This window comes from Notamacropus eugenii, chromosome 1, assembly GCF_028372415.1.
Source record: "Notamacropus eugenii isolate mMacEug1 chromosome 1, mMacEug1.pri_v2, whole genome shotgun sequence".
NCBI classification, from domain to species: Eukaryota; Metazoa; Chordata; class Mammalia; order Diprotodontia; family Macropodidae; genus Notamacropus; species Notamacropus eugenii.
The window spans coordinates 256,316,542-256,334,228 of record NC_092872.1 but is presented as its reverse complement, the minus strand read 5'-3'; the positions used below and the strand labels follow the sequence as shown (position 1 = coordinate 256,334,228).

At 43.3% G+C, this 17,687-nt stretch overlaps 1 protein-coding gene across 4 annotated transcripts in view; it reads left to right on the top strand.

The window, feature by feature from the left end:
* SCAPER (S-phase cyclin A associated protein in the ER) overlaps positions 1–17,687 on the top strand; it is a 406,759-nt gene that overhangs the window by 306,305 nt on the left and 82,767 nt on the right. The gene's annotated exons all lie outside the window — the stretch shown is intronic.

Here is a 17,687-nt window from a genome sequence, read left to right as displayed (position 1 = left end):
TCCATCTGGGAATTTCTGGAATTCTGGGAAAATTCTGCTTCTTAGTTGTACCAAAATATACCACCATCATTCCTGGAAAATGAGAACGAGACTTATAGGCCTTCTTGAAGTAAAAAATCCCCCAAACATTTTGGATGGGTGTTTTACAGTCTGATGAAGATGCCCAGATCTTACAGGAAGGAGCACCTGGACTTTTGACGGTGGTTTTGTCATAACAAGAAATGAAAAACCTAATTTCCTCAGTAAAAATTGCCTTTTTCTAAGTATTCCTGGGTTTCTATTATTGTGTCCATTATAAATGGCTTTTCTTCAGAGTAGTGGTCAGCATCTGTCAGTGTACTGGTCTTCTCAATATTTTTCAAACTTCAGGAAGCCTCTGCTGTCCTGTGAAGCAATTGTCACAACCCATTCTGGTGCCGGGTCCCTCTGTATGTCTTTGCTGTCTTCCTGGGGATTCATCTGTTTGACTATTTGTCAGTTCTTGGCTGATCCAGTTTTGTTGAGGGGATCTTTGAAGTGCCTGACTGCTTCCTAGTCTCTGACAGTCTTTGAAGTGTGGCAGCTACAACTTTCATGTGTTTCCTTGGAGTAACATCCCTTTTCTAAAGGCCCAGAATTAAAGCCACTCAAAGAGAGCCATGACCACGCATGTGTGTACCGCACAGAAATCAGCACTTACTTGATAATTACCCAAAGGAGAAGTGGCCCAATCAGCCTTTTCTCATCAGGGGCCAACAGTCAGAGGTGACCTAGTGTTAGTGGAGACACACAGGCATAATCATGGCTGTCATCTAGTGAAACCAAACCAACACTATTGCTTGTCCAGTCATTATTTTCCCTTTGTACTTTCTTTGTTGAGTCTCCAAACAGCCCTTTGAGGAAGGTAGTACAGGTGTTGCCTATTTTACAGGTGAGGAAGATAAGGTCCTGTGAGATTAAATGACTTACTGGAGTCACAAAGTAAGTTTCTATCAGAGACAAGATTTGAACCTGAATCTTCCTGACTCCTAAGAAAGCCCCTGAGGCTGCCCTCCATGTATTAATCCCATGAGCCACAGGGCATGGCCCACTCAGAAACTGTTTTACTTCTTCCCAGTTCTCATCTCAGAAAATTGTTCACCATCATTACTAACAAATGTTTTCAAAATCACAGACTCATAATAATCTTAAAGATCAATTAGTCTAACCTCTGCATTTTCCTTGAATTATAGAATGGCAGAATCAGAAAAGACTTCAGATCATCTAGTCCAGGGGTGTCAGACTCCTGAGGCGAGGGTCCCAAATGCACCTGAATCAGATTAAAATGTGATTGGGGAATGTTTAATAAAACAAATGAAAATACAGTACAACATAGATAATGCCACTCTGTGATTTCTGCGTGTGGCCCTCAGAATTATTTCTATTTAGGTTTGACGCTACTGATGGAGTCCATACCCTAAACAAATTCTATATCCTGGCCACAGTATCCCTGACAAATGGTCCCACAACATCTTCTGTAGTACCACTCATAACATAGAACTCATGATTTCCAAGGCAGATTTTATTTTAGGATAGTTATATTTTATATATTATATACTCAGCTAACTTAGGATAGTTATACTACTTTTTCCTTATTTTGAGCTGAAACCACCCTTCCTGATACCTTTGACCTTCTAGAGCTGTCAGAAATAAGAATCATCTTTAAAATGACAGAGTAGGACTAGATAATCTCTAAAGTAGTTATAACTGTGATAGTTTATGATTCTATAAAACACTGCAGACTGTTTCTTAATTTAAAATTACTATACAGGTACCTCCTTTTGAGGGTTTTGAAGGTTTTAAGGTTTCTAATTATATAGTTTGTACATAATAAATTCAACAAATATTTGTTAAGCACCTACTGTGTTTAATCAAGCCCATTTGTTAAACACTCTCCTAGGCATTAAGGAGGGTCATAAAAAGATAAGACACAATCCTGCTCTCCATAAATCAAGAAACATTTATTAATTACCTACTATGTCTCAGACATTGTGCTAAATGCTGGGGATACAAAAGGAGGTAAACAGTCTCTGTTTTCAAGGAGCTTACAGTGTAATGGGGAAGACTCTGTGGTGGTGGTTGTTGTTTGGTTGTTTCAGTCGTTTCTGACTCTTCTTGACCCCATTTGGGGTTTTCTTGGCAGAAATAGTAGAGAGGTTTGCCATTTCCTTCTCCACCTCATTTTACAGGCAAACAGGGTTAAGTGACTTGCCCAGGATCACACAGCCAGTAAGTATCTGAGGCCAGATTTGAATTTAGGAAAATGAATCTTCCTGACTCTGAGCTCTATCCACTGCACTACCTAGCTGCCCATGGGGGAAGACTACATGCAAACAAATATATACAAAGCAAACTATATACAGGATAAATAGAAAATAATTAATGAAGGGAAGGCATTAGGGGTTGGGGAAGGTGCCCAGTAAAAGCTGGGATTTTAGCTAGGACTTAAAAGGAAGCCAAGGTGGAGGGTGTGTTCAGGGAGGACCAGTACCTTGGTGTGATGGCTGCCAAGCCCTTTTTGGGGTTCTCTCCACCTTTGGTGTTCAACTGTTCCACTTAACTCTCACCTGCAGCTCCAAGAAGCCGCAGCATGCGCAGCAGCCATACCCTGGTAAACCATTTTGGCAAACAGGCAGAACCAGGCTGAGGGTAAACAAGAGGTCTCAAACCCATTGGTGAGTTGGAGGGTGTCTACCCCAAGCATATGAAGACTTCCTCTGGTAGAATGGGTAGATGAGAACAATTTGTGCCAATGGCCATGAAGGCAGCTGAAGCAAGCAATGTGGAGCGCTTAGAGCTTGGTTAGACACCAAAGACACCAAGGTCATTGAGTGCAACCTGAGCCATTGCCAACCATCTTGACTCTGTCCTGCCACTGGACTATGATGGCTCTGAAGGAGAGAGTAAGGTTGACAACTTCATGCAACTCTGCCTCACTTAAATCCAGTTTATGCATGAATCAGAAGACATAACCCGTGCCATTTTACTATTGTGCCTCAAAGTCCTGTGCTTTGTGATGTGATGAAGAAGCAGGTGATGAAGCAGCAGGTGCAGATATACTGGGAGCTGTAGTCACAACCCTGCACATAAGTGGCCTAAGCCATAGGGTCCTTTCTCACTGGAAGCAGCAGTGGGACTCAGCAGCCCCCTGGGTGTCTGAGCAGCCTTTTAAGGATCACACTGCTCACCTCCTGGTGTAAGGAAGGGAGCTAGAAAAGGTGCCCTAAACATTATGTGCTTATCCAACCCTGGCCTGCTTACTGCAGCAGGCGAGGAATCCCATTATGTGATTGAAACACAAAAAAATGTACAAAACGTACAAAAACATCTGCAAAGGTGATTCCACTCACCGTCAGCACATGGAATGTGCTCACACTTATAGATAACACAAAATCCAGTAGACCTTGCCCGGGGCGACTCCCGGGCCTTCGCCTTCTACTTACCTATCCCCGGTCTTTGGACGTCTCCGGCCCCTCTCCTGGTTGGGGGAGGGGAATTCCCTCTCCCTGTTGGGGGAGGGGAATAAACAGGCAGAGCACCCGAAAGGAGTTGCAGCCAGCAAGCTTTATTGCATTTTTCTCCTTCTCTTTCTCCTTCTAAGCCCTTGTGATCATCCCCTTTTATTATCCCCTGTCTCCTCCCCCGTACCTCCCATGGGCGGGCGAGCTCCTCCCAAGTGCCTCCCCGTGGGTGGAGCCAGCCTGTTACCAGGGCCATCCCAGTACCCCACAAGGGGGCAGGTTCGGACCCTCAGGCGTCTCACGGTCCTCACGGGGGACCCCGGTCCAGAGCTGTCCCCCAACAAGACCTGAAAGACGTACTATTCTTGTTGCAAGAGAACTCAACAGTATCTCAATCCAAAGAGCAGCCCTGAGTGAAACAAGGTTTGCAAATGAAGGCCAGAGTACTGAAGTTGGAGCTGGATACACATTTTTCTGGAGTGGGTGCAGTGAAGGGGAGCACTGTGAAGCTGAAGTGGGTTTTGCAATCAAAACTAATCTATTCAGCAAGCTGGTATGCCTGCCAAAAGGTTGAATGACAAGCTCATGACAATGTGATTGCCACTCACAGGAAAACGCCATTCCACCATCATCAGTGCCTATGCTCCCACCATGACAAACCCTGATGAGGTCAAAGAAAAATTTTATGACAACCTAGAGATCCTTATCATCAATGTGTCAAAAGAGGACAAGCTGATAATTCTGGGTGACTTTAATGCTAGAGTAGGCTTAGACTACCAGACTTGGCAGGGAGTCTTAGGGAGGAATGAAGTTGGAAACAGCAACAGCAATGGTCATTTGCTGCTGAAGACTTGTGCATCGCATGGCCTTCTTATCACTAACACTGTTTTCCATTTACCTAAACGCAATAAAACTTCATGGATGCACCCTCACAGCAAACATTGGCATCTAATAGACTATGTGATTGTAAGGAGAAGAGACAGACAAGATGTGAGAGTGACAAAGGCAATGTAGGGTGCAGAGTGCTGGACAGATAATACACTTATCCTTTCCAAGCCCAAATCCAATCCAATTCGCGTTCATCAAAAGTGTCGCCCCCAAGGCAAAATGACTACCAGGAGGATCAGTGTCAATAAATTAGAGCACTTCTCTGAACACAAACAGTTTGGTGCTAACTTGGAGGGAAAGTTGAGCCAACACACAGTTGACAACAGTGCAGCAGAAAAGGAGTGGGCAGCTTTCAGATATTTGGTGTACAGCACTGCATTTGCTCATTTGGGTCAGAACACTCACAAATACCAAGACTGGTTTGATGAAAATGAAGGGGAAATTTAGAAACTGTTAAACAAAAAATGAGAACTACACAGGATATACCAGCAGGATAGTTCATCCACCTCTAAGAAGGCAGTATTTAATTCCATCAAAAGCAAAGTACAAGCAAAGCTTAGAGAGGTGCAGGATTCCTGGCTCAGTAAGAAGGCAGATGAAATTCTGTTTTTATACTGATAATAGCAATCCAAAGCGCTTTTATGATTCCCTGAAAGCTATTTATGAACGAAAAACCTATGGTGCATCATAACTACTCAGTGATAATGGAGCCATATTGATTCATATGTTCATATATTCATATTCATATATTCATAAGAACATGAACCTAGAGAGCTGGGCTGAACACTTCCATAGTGTTCTCAACAGACCATTATAAATCAATGCTGAGGCCATTGATCATTTACCTCAGGTTGAAGTCAATCCCTCCTTAGCTGAACTTCCAACTGAAGAAGAGGTTTTGAGAGCCATTAGTCTCCTTTCATGTGGCAAAGCACTTGGTGCTGATTCTATTCCAGCTGAGATTTACAAGGTAGGGGGACCATTGCTCATACAAAAACTGACTGAAATTTTCTTGGTTATATGGCAAGAGGAAGTTATCCCCCAGGAGTTTAAGGATGCCTTCACTGTCTATCTCCATAAAGGGAATAGATTGTCCTTTGACAGTCACAGCGGGGTATCTGTCTTAGTCACTGCTGGCAAAATTCTTGCTAGAGTCCTCCTTACTAGGCTCCTTACTTCACCTGGAAGATGGTCACATACCTAAGAGCCAGTGTGGTTTCAGAAAGGGCTGAGGAACAGTTGATATGGTGTTTGTTGCCTGACAACTCCAAGAGAAATTCCAGGAGCAGAACAGAGGTCTATACACAACATTTGTAGATCTGACCAAGGCCTTTGACACTGTTAGTCATGAGGGCTTATGGAAAATTATGGCAAAATTTGGTTGCCTAGAGAAGTTCATCAATATTGTATATCAATTTCATGATGGCATGTTTGCCCGGGTTCTGGATAATGGACAATGCTCTCGTCCCTTCCCAGTCACCAGTGGAATGAAACAGAGCTGTTTGCTTGCTCCCATGCTTTTTAGTATGATGTTTTCAGCCATGTTCTCAAATGCTTTCAATGAGGATGAACATGGCATCAAGGTCAACTACTGTACTGATGTTAAGTTCTTCAGTTTGACCAAAATGGAGGGAGTGCTGGTGCATGATTTTCTGTTTGCAGATGATTGTGCACTCATTGCAGCCTCTGAAGCTGAGATGCAACAAAGTATGGATTAATTCTCTGCTGCCTGTGCTAATTTTGGCCTGATAATCAACACTGAGAAAACACAGGTGCTCCATCAGCCACCACCACACCATCCATACGTGGAAACATCAGTTACAACAAATGGAGAAGTTTTGAATGCTGTGGATAAATTCACTTACCTTGGTAGTGTACTTTCCAGGGATATACACATTGACAATGAGGTTGATGCACGCATTGCCAGAGCTAGCTCAGTGTTTGAGAGGCCCTGAAGAAAAGTTTGGGAGAGAAGAGCTATTAGACTGACTACCAAACTGAAGATCTACAGAGGTGTTGTGCTGACCTCATTGTTGTATGCCTGTGAAACATGGACAGTCTACCAACGCCATGTCAGGAAACTAAATTGCTTCCATTTGAACTGTCTTAGGAAGTTCTGAGGATCACCTGGCAGGATAAGGTACCAGACGCTGAAGTGCTTGCATGAACTGAACTGCCAAGCATTCAGACTTGCTTCAGAGAACCTTCCAGTAGGCTGGCCACATTATTCAAATGAATTCACATGGGGCAGGTGATCGCATGGTGGTCAGAAGAAGTGGTACAAGGACACTCTCAAGGTCTCTCTCAAGAACTTTGTATTTGATTGTGGGACATGGGAGACATTGGCACAGCATGGTGTGCCCACATCAGAAAGGGTGCTGTGCTCTGTGAGTAAAGCAGAATTGAGACAGCACAAAGTAAACGCAGGATGTGCAGATTTGGAGTATCCACCCCCAAAATTCACGTGGACTATCTGTGCCCAATCTGTGGTAGAGCATTCCGAGTTCATATTGGCCTGATCAACCACGGTAAGACACACTGAAACTTCACTTTATCATGGTGATGTCATTTTGGTCCTCTTCAAAAACGAAGGGCAACAACCCACCAAAAGGAAGCCTGGAAGGTGCAGGTGGACTGGAGGATGGAGAGCATTCCAGTCACAGGAGACAGCCCTGAACCTAGAGATGGAGGGTCTTCTTCATGGGACATCCAGGAAAACAGTATCCCTGGGTTGAAGAGTATGTGTTGGGATGTAGGTGTAAGGAGACTGGAAAGATAGGGGAGCCAGGGGATAAAGGGCTCTGAATGCCAAGCAAAACATTTTGTCATTGTTCCTAGAGGCAGTAGAAAGCCATTGGAGTTTATTGAGTAGGAGCAGAAGGAGAGGGGAGTTGCATTGTGTGACATGGTTCAGCCTGTGCTTTAAGAAAAGCACTTCAATGGCCAAAAGGAGGAGGGACTAGAATGGGGAGAGACTTGAGGCAGACAGATCTACCAGCTGTTATGCAATAGGTAGTCCAAGCATGGGGTGCTGAGAACGTGGGCCAGAGTGGTGATGGTTAGAGAATGGTAGAGGAGAGTTGAGGACATAGTCAAGAGACGGAACAGAGGTGAACAACAGGTCTTGGCCACACTTGGATATGGAGGGTAAGAGATGGTGAAGTGACCAGGGTGACTCCTAGGTTGTGAGTATGAGGGACTGGGAGGATAGTGGTGCCCTTGACAGTAATTGGCAAGGTGGGAGCGGGTCAAGTTTTGGGGCAAAGATAATGAGTTCCATTTTGAACGTGTTGAGTTTAAGATGTCTACCAAACATCCAGTTTGAGATGTCTGAAAAGCAGTTGAGATTTGAGAATCATCAGTATAGAGATGGTCATTAGTTCCATTGGAGCTGATGAAATTACCAAGTGAAGCAGTATAGAGGGAAAAGAGAAGAGGGCCCAGGACAGAATCATAGGGGTACCTAAATGTCCTTATGTATCTTGTAGTCTGGTGTCTAGTAAAGGGATAAAACATCAATACCCATAATTAATTCATATTTAAATATGCCTGAAAGGTACAAGACAGAATGCTATGAAGACCAAGGGTGGGAATGATCATTACCAACAAGAGAGATGAAGTAAGGCTACATGAGAGAGGGAGCATTTGGGCTGGACTTCAAAGAAATAGCTAGGAATGCAAGAAGGCAGACATTCTAGATCTAGGGAACAGAGTAAGCAAAAGACAATGTGGGTGACAGGATGAGCAGTTCAAAGTGATGAGGAAGGAAATATATGAGAAGAAATGGAAGGAGTAATAGTGGTCGTAAATCATAGAGGGCCTTGTCTGCCTGTGTAAGGAGTTTGAATTTTATGTAGCTGCCCGTGGTAAGCCTTGATGCTCCTCTAGAAAGGTAACACCACAAGAAAAGAACAAGGTCATAAATCTTTCAAGTTTCTACTGGGGAAAATTCTTGACCAAACAAGGATTAAAAGCAATCACAAAACATGAGATTGGCCAGTTCACTTGCATAAAATGGAAAAGGCTTTGTCACAAACAGAATCAATGCAGCTAGTTTAAGAAGGGAAAATGTTGATGGGAAAAATATTTTTGCATCCCTGATACCCAGAAGATATAGGGAATTAATACAGATGGAAGACAGGGAGCTAAAAGGCTTCTTTTTCCCTCTGACATACCAAGAGACCTTTGTACCTATCTGTCCCCTTCAGACATGGGCTCCTTTCAGGATTACAGCCATTCACAGATTCTCTTTGTCCAGCTTTTCACTCCAGATTTGTATCTTGGTAACTGTAATGTTTCCTTTTGTAATGAATCTCTGAGTAAAGCTTTATGAAGTCAAGTGAGGCTATGTTATACGTAAGTGAGGCTTTAAGGCCCTTCAGGCCCTTGGTACTGATATTTCGATTGTTTTAAAAACCTCACAGCAAAGGCCATTGTATTACCGAGGTTTGTTCATGGGCCTAGTACAAGCATGAAGAAATTACTGTATTTCATTTTCTATTCTGACATTACTGTTCTTTGCACGAGTGAAAGTGTCTCCTAAGCAGCTTGCCCCTAGGGAACATTTAATAGGTGAAATGCAGACCTTATGTTCTTATATCTGCTCATCAGTCACTTACTAGTGTTTGTTCCATTCAGAAGTAACAGTTTCTGGGCTTGCCTGGACAGACTCGTTCTAGAAAATTGCCAACTTAGTCAAAGTCAGTATTAAAAACCACTAGCCTAATGCATTCATTCCTCCAATGAACTTGGAACCGACCCTTCCCCGAAGGTAGGTGGTCTCTGGAGGTCAGGGTTGAGGTCGCTCCCACTGAAGCTGCCCAGCTCTACCTATCCTGCAGTGAACAGCTCTTGTACTTGAAACTTCTGGCATTTCCAATCCCATAACCTGAACGCAGAAACCTAAAACCAGTGCTTATCTTCCAAAAAGAGGTTCCTTCCACAACTTCCGTAGATGGCTTATGGTTCAGACCACTAGAACAGAAGCTACTCTGGTACTCCCAGGAAAATCTTGTGGGTTTGTTGATGTTTGTTTTTTTCCAGGAGTATAAAATCATCAAAATTCATTCCAGGCAGAAACTTGACATGTCTCAACCCCAGGTGCAAAGTTAATTAAAATATTAAAGTCATTTCAGAGAGACAAGTATATATTCTTACTTCCCCACTTTACACCAACGAAAATATTAATGATTTCATATACTTCTTACATTCCAGCCATTTGAAAGAAACAAAGATGCTTTTTGTTGGTGGTATAAATTCAGTTTCACAAGTAATAGGACATCATTAGAAAAAACATTAACCTTGTATGTCCCAATATCCCATGCTCTGGGCTTACGCAGACCAAGTTCAGTCTTGGGGACTGCCTAAGAAACCATTCTCTATTTGGTTCACATTTCTGCTTCCTAGAATTGACTTCAAGGAGACAATCTCAAAATATAACCTGAATATAACTTTTGTCTAGGTCTCCACTGATGTTGGCAAAAGGGTCAGCAGTTCTTGTTCAAGCACCCAAAATTGGTTTTAGAACGTCCTTTATGTCACTCCATAGAAAACACATAAAAGATGAACAGCCACCCAAAAATAATGGATACAATTTTCTGTCCTCTCTGAAGATGAGCCCCACATAACTCCAAGAATATGCAGACCTCCAACTTTATGATACTGCCTGAGAGCTTGGATTCTTCCTGGAAGGAAAACTCACATATAATCACTAGACAGGCAACCCTCTGACATCCTACTTCCATCCCAATAACCCACTCAGACATCCAGATTTATGGTACCACCTTAAGGATTTGTACTCCTTTGAGAAGGGAGGTGTATTGGTGGCACTTGGATGGCAGTTTTCCTTCCCACCAGACTTTCACTGCCCACATAAGCCCTGTATTGTGGCTAGACCAATGCTGCCCCAGCCTTGGGTCTCTGTCTGTGATCTTTTTCTGTCTCAAAGAAGCTGTGGTGCTGCCCATGAACTTCCCTTTCGTTTCCTTTGCCCTTGCTTCTCACGTACTCCAGACACATTAGGTGGTCGATAGAATTGGACTTAATGCTGGAGTGGTTTGGCTAGAGCAGGTCTTCCTTATTTTTAGAAATCCCTCAGTGCCTGGCACAATGCTTTACATATGCCAGGTACTTGATAGATACTTGCTAAATGAGTTTCATGGTTTCTTAGTAAATAACATTTACTGAATGGAATAAGAGAACTACCTTAAAATCTCTTTATTATCATACAATAGCTTTAAGTTTTCACACAGTTGGAGGGAGCATTCCAGGATCCCTCTTTGAAGCCTACATTCCCAGCTGGAAGGGACTTCATCTCATCTTGTGACTCTTTGGTGTCCTGGGACCTTGGGGTGAACTATCCCAAACCCTCATTTTACAAATTAAAAACTACATGGGAGGTGCAAAGTAACTTTCAAGAGCACTAATAATTAGGAAGGACTTTCTGCGGGATGTAATACCTGAGCAGCACCTTTTGGGAATCCCCAACACCGATTGACTGACTCTAGGAGGTGGTAGGAAGAAGTATATTACAGCTGGGAGAGAGCTTGGGGACAAAGGGCTTGGCACAGTGTGGGGCCAAAGGTAGACAGCTGCATGGGGCAGTGAGAAGTTAAGTGAGTCACTCTGGACATAGCTCATGTATGTCAGAGATGGGATTTCAATCCATATTTTCCTAGCTTCAAGGCTAGGTCTCTACCATGCCAAGCTTTCTTTTACTCAAAATTAAAGATTAAAAAGGCACAATAATTGATTTTGTAGATAGCAACTGTTAATTGGAGAAGTGAAAATGAATACACCAGAATCTCAGTTATTATGGGATCTACATTTTGGATCACTCAAGCCCTTGATCTTCAGTCAAATGCAGGATTATGGTATTTAGCACTGAAAGGGACCTTAGAACTCATCCATTGTAAACCCTACTAATGTAGGGAGGTAGCTGAGCCCAGAAAGAGAAAAAGCCTAGTCCCAGGTCTCATGAATGCTAAGTAACAAGACTGTCCTTCAGACTTGGGTCTGAGACAAGGCTCCAAACCCAATGCTGTTTCCCCCACACCATTTTAAAGTGGTGTGTACTTGTCATGTAAATAATTTCTGAGTGAATACACTTACTAAGACTGAATTGGTGGTCTGACTTGAGCCTTTTGTCCGTGGTCAGCCCACAAAAAAGACAGGATTGGAAGGTTCTTTCTGATTCTAAGTGTTTAGCAGCTACCCTCAGTACCTTTTGTATTCATCCTGTTAACTGTGAATTCCAAATACTAAGGTTCTCTGGCAGAGGCCAATGTACTGCAGTAGAGAGACTAGGAAACTGAAATCTACTCAGAAGCCATTGAATGCATGGATTTGCTGATGCTCACCCTAGTGAGCTAGGATTTTCCAAGTCTCTGGGCTTCCATAAATGATATCCAGTCCTAGAGACTGACAGTAAAAAGACCATTTTCTTGCTTTGGCTCATTGCCTCCACGTGGAGTTGCTCCAGGAAAGTAGGCTTCCCACCCTTAGACCCTCATATGCTGGTAAATGTTTAATAACTAACTTAGTGGGGGGTGGGAAGGAAGGGGAGAAAGTATACATGTAACACCTTTTAAGTTTAATCTGCATTATTAACATTTTCCCTGTCACTTCCTTAAGTCTAGACAATCAACAAAACAATGAATTAAACTCTAAGTTATACACTTTCTTAAGTGTAAATTCTCAAACCGAAAAGTTAACACTCAACTCTTTCACAAGCTGATATGAGCTAGTTCCAGCACATCCGCCCTCTTCCATAACTGGTGACTTTGTAGCCAGGACCTCCATTTCAGGAGGGTCTCTAGCCACACTTTCTTCCCTCCTGGCTCATTTTAGACTCTAGACTTTCCTTACCTCTCCTTACCTCTGCCCCATGTGGGCTTCCTAAGCTTCTAAGACTCTAAGCTTCCTCCCTCCTCCTCCACTTTCCAGCTCCCTTTAGAATGGAAGGTCCAAATGGCTGAGTCATATGAAACAGTAAAGATGAGTGACCATACATTTTCTCTGATCCTCCTGACCTCTGAGACCTCTCTATAAAATAGGAGTTTTGCACCAAATATAAAGCAGTTTTAGTGACCTCCACCATCTAGGACACCAAGCATCCAAAGAAGGTTAAAAAAAAAAAAAAACAACGCAGTGAGCCAGTAACAAAGAAGGCAAATCTCTAGGCCGTGACATATCCTTACTCAGTACCCTATCCCCTTACCACCTTTCATGCTCCTATGACCACGGCTGCCCAAGGTGACCCACTCCATTTGCAACAGAATTCAACCATGTCCCAAGCCCCTACCTCCTTTACATAGGTCCTTCTGTGCTTTGGGTTTTTACTCTACTGGGCATATTTATGTCCAAATGTAGAATATTTTAATCTTTATGGTGTAGTTGACCTTGCAGAATCAACATGTGCTTCTGGTAATTGAAATGAAGTTGATTCTTAGTTATCCACGTTGACAAAAGGAAGGCAAAGCATGACCAGCAATAAGCACTGTTGGACGGGTCACCACAGAGTCTCCTCACAGGTAAGTAGTAGTCAGTGGTCCTCTAAGAACCCAGTGAATTCACTCGGAGAGAAATTCTGACTGCTTTCGAGTGATGAGTGATGGCTTTCGTATGTGCTAGAAGTCTAAAATTTTCCTCAATCAAGAATTATGCATACTTACAAAGCACAAAATATTAGAGGTAAAAAAAATCTTATTGAATCTAGTCTACCTTTCTCCTCTTTCAGAATAAACTGAGGCCCAGAGAGATAAAAGGACTTTGCTTAATTTAGCAAACATTATTAAACACCTACTCTATGTGAAGCTCTAGGGTAGAAATGGAAGATAAGAAGATTCTAGATGACTAAGCTTATTTTCCAGTAGGGAATAAGGCAGACACAATTATAATACACAATATGATGGGATTAGAAGTTGTAAAACAAATTGCTACATGAGATTCAAAGAGGGAGGCTATTACAAAATGGAGAAGACAGAAGAAGAAAAAGGCCAAATAACAGACATTGGAGGATGAGGAGATAAGAGGAACAATCAAAGTCAGGATAGGAACCCAAGTGTGATATCTCTGAAGTCAAAGGAGTAGAGTGTTCTTTAAGTAGTAGGAATGATCATTCATGTCAGAAGCTTCAGAAAGGTCATTAGAGAGTAATTGTTATAGAAAAGTGGGGGAGAAAGTCATTTGCAACAGAGTGATAATGAGAAAACAGATCCACTAATTGTGGATAGCTTTTACCAGATGTGAAACTTTGAAGGGGAGAATCAAGATGAAATGTTAGCTGAATGCACTAGGAAACGATCAAGGGAAAGCTCTTCTGTGTCTGGAGAGATCTGGGAAGAAATCCAGGGAAAGAGAGGGATGAAAGATGAGCACTGTGACGAGATGCTGGAGTAGGCAAGAGGCCGTGGGATCCAGGACACCATCGTCATGCCATAGAGCAGTCACATGATGTCAGTTTTTATTCATACTTTTTAATCTTTTGTTCTTGTTTTGTTTTGTTTTCCCTCCTTCTTTGGTCCCTCTGCTGCACAGACCACCCCTCTTCTCTGACTAGATTGCTGGATGGCCTTGGCTTCTCATGTTGGGGGTTATGGGAATTGGCCAGGCCCAGATCTTTTCTCCATGGATTTTTGGGACAAGGAGAGGAATGAATTGATAGGCCTCTTTCTATCAGGCCTAATCTCCATTTTCCTCTGAACATTAACATACCTTGTATGTTGTCTCCATCTTTCACCATGCCCCACTCTCCTCCTGTCCATAATATTTTGCAATAACTGCCCCTTTGCTTTATGTAACTGGGAAGAGTTAACCTCTGCTGCCCCTTCTAGGCTAAGGCAGCGTCAGACTGAGCCCTTCACGAGCCCTCCCACTGAGCCTTGACTTGGTTTATGCAGTCACTACACAGAGCATGCAAAGTGGTTTGGGAATAGGGGCATTGATTGGGAGCCCTAGGTATTAACAAATTCTGCCTTAAGGCAGCAGTCCTGTCTTCTCTGTGGATTTAACTATAATTAGGCAGTGGTTGATATATGGTTCCCTTCTTTTGAGGTTTGGAAATGAAAGTAGTTTACAGAAAAGTGCTGCTTCATCATCTTTGTGGCCTTCTGATCTAACTGTAGGAATTAACCCTAATGAAGAATAGTGGTCAGAGGAATGAGTGATGAAACTGAGAACATTTGAGAAACTGGGAAGGCTACTGAGGGAGCTCATATGTCAGGTTTTTGGGTCATCTGCTGTCAGCGTGGGTAGAGGGGGAAAGTGAAGAGAGCAGCAAGGTTTGTCACATAAGCTACTGAAAATTAGATAGACAATCCATGTGGAGAGGATAAAGACTTGTCAAGCAGCAATCTGTCCATGTATACAGTATTAATTTGTAGTGATGTGTCCAAGGTTGGTGTAAGGGACTTAAGGTAGATTTCCAGACTCTCAGCCCAGTGAGCTGTCCCCTATCTAGTGCTGCCTCTGAAGCCTCTCCATCTATGATGAGGTAACCATATCTAACTCATCGGGGCAGCTAGGTGGTGCAGTGAATAGAGCACCAGTGCAGGAGTCAGGAGGACCTGAGTTCAAATCTCACCTCAGACACTTGACACTCACTAGCTGTGTGACCTTGGGCAAGTCACTTAATCCCAACTGCCTCCTCCTGGTCATCTCCAGTCGTCCTGATGAATATCTGGTCACTGGATTCAGATGGCTGTGGAGGAGAAGTGAGGCTGGTGACCTGCACAGCCCTTCCTTACTCAAAACAAAGTCAGGTGCAAGTCATGTCATTATTTCTCTGATGGCATGGTCTTCTTCAGCAACGAAGGACGAACACCCATCTAATTCATCATCATTCACAAGGTGAAGTTTTCTGGAAGGACTTTTCTAATTTCATTGTGGGGCATTTGGATTTCCACAGCCCCACAGTAAGTATGTGCTTTGAAGAACCTACCCTCTCTCAAAGAAGCCTAGCACTAGGATTTCCTATTTCTAATGTGCTAAAATAACTTATTGAGGCTCACGAGCACAGCCTTGTTTTTTTTCTGCAATCACTGTAGTAACTGTTGGGTAAACCAGAACCATTCTTCTTGTCATCAGCTGAGACTATCTCAGCCACTTCTACATAAACATTGGTTTATGTCCATTGGTTTTAGCTCCTTGGCTCCTTCTTCTGTGTCTCTGTCCAAGCATAAATTTCTAGTCCAGCCCCAAGGCAAGGAACCAGCTCCCACCATCTGTTCCTCTTGTCATGACCACGCCTTGATTACTGTTTGTTTGTTTATGTCACTTCCTTCCTTTATGGCATTACCTCCTCTTCATCCTGCACATTTCCAAGGTGGGTCACTTCTGGTAATTTGTCTGTGCTTTGTATTCCTTTTTGTCTGTGTATTCCTTTTTGAAAGACCCTTCTGTTTAAGCAATAATGACTGTCCTACCTTTCTCCCATTAGCTGGGAATTAACAAATCTGATTCTCTTCCCTTGAGAAGTCTGAGGTTCTGTCCCTTGATTATCCTAAAGAAATTAGCACTTTCACTTTGTCCTCAATTCCCAAAGACTTAAAAAGTTTCTCACAGAGCCAGTGCACACCAGTGCAGCCTCCTTGCTCACAAAGTCTTGACCAGCTTTAAGAGGTCACTGAATTAGAGCAGGGAACCAAGGTCATGTTGCAGATGAGGAAACTGAGGACCAGAGAAGGTGTGACTCATGGAAGGTCACACAGTTACTTTTCCAAGCTGCGATTTGAACCCTGGTCCTCTAACTCCAAATCTAATATTCTTTCTGTTGTACTATGATGTCCTGGTGAATTCAGAACTTGTCAAGTCAGTTAAAAAAAAAAAACAACGATTAGAATGCTCGGTGTTTTGGGGTGGGGGGAGGGGACAAAAGGGGAGAAAATTTGGAACCCAAAATTTTGTGAAAATGAATGTTAAAAGTTAAATAAATAAATTTTAAAAAAAACACGATGCTGTTTCCTTTGATGCCTTATCATGATGCCAATTTCATGATGGCCTCAAGACCCTCACCATCATTGAGATGAGAGCATGTACAAGATTGGCTCCAAGGTGAAACCCAAAGGGTGAATAGGGTCAGGAATAGAAAGAAGGCGATATTTATTTGAGTGTAAAGATGCATATCTGCAGGTCAGTGGCTCAGACTGCAGCCCTGATCCAGAATTGTAAAGGTCATGTGTACACAGGAGTCATTAGGACCCAGAAGAGAGCACCCCCTCCCTAAGAGAGCTGAATACAAAACAGTTTTTTTCTATAAATTGCGAGATACACAGAGGAGTCAGGAACTTCCCCAGTGGTCACTCCTTCCTCACAGATCTGGAGGGTCTCCATGGTTTACAGAACTGCCCTGGGGAGGACCCTCAAAGAGCAGAAACCTTGAATCAGTGCTTGGAGATTGGTGCTCACCTAGGAGACTGCTCTGCACCTTATTGCCTTTTCACCAGTAGCATGCCACCCCACCATGGTGCACCCCTCTTACCCCACACCAGGGATGGCCAGTACCCTGCAGGGTAGGGCTTCTCTAGCTGAGGGAGCTCTCCTCTTCCCTCTTTCCAGCAGCTGGCCCACAGAGAGCAATTGCCTAGAGTTCCAGGTTAGAAGACCACCAGCCAGCCCTGCCCTTCACACAAAGGGTCTGCTCTGGGACTATAGAGGAATGAATGCTTTCTCATTGGAAGACTCACACAAGGCTGTGTCTGGTCAACTCACAGTTGGGTCTTGGTGAACCCTGTTCTCCGTGTTCCTCCTCCAGCAGGTGGGTCCTGAGCCTCTCACTCCAGCACCTCCCCTTGAGCTTTGGAGGGACATGCACACCCCTTTTCCAATGGTCTTTCCATTCCCTCCAAGCTGCTCTTGGAAGGATATGGGAAGCTGTCTGCTCTCAAGGGCCTGTCTCGAGGGAAACTAGCCCACTGTGGCTTCCTCACTGCACACAAATAACTTTCATATAAAATGGTAAATGGCTAAGAGAAATACCAAGGACTCTCTGAGGCCTGTGGAGAGAAAAGTCTTGACTCATTGAGGATGTCAGGACAGACTTCCTGGAAGAGGTAGCATTTGGATTGGTCTTTGAAATTGTTAGGAACCCAACAATAGGACAGGGACGAGGAGCGCCTACCAAGCACAAGGGATAACTAAAAAGATAGAGTCACCAAATTTGATTCCAAAATCCCTGGGGCAGCTAGATACGCCATTTACATGATTGACTTTTTCTGCTTTTGGTCAGTGAGCTAGGAGGGAGTCAAGGAGAACTCAAAGCTCCAATTTTAGGGTTGAGATTTACTGTGTGTTAGGAGGGTAGTAAAGTCACTGGTCACGTTT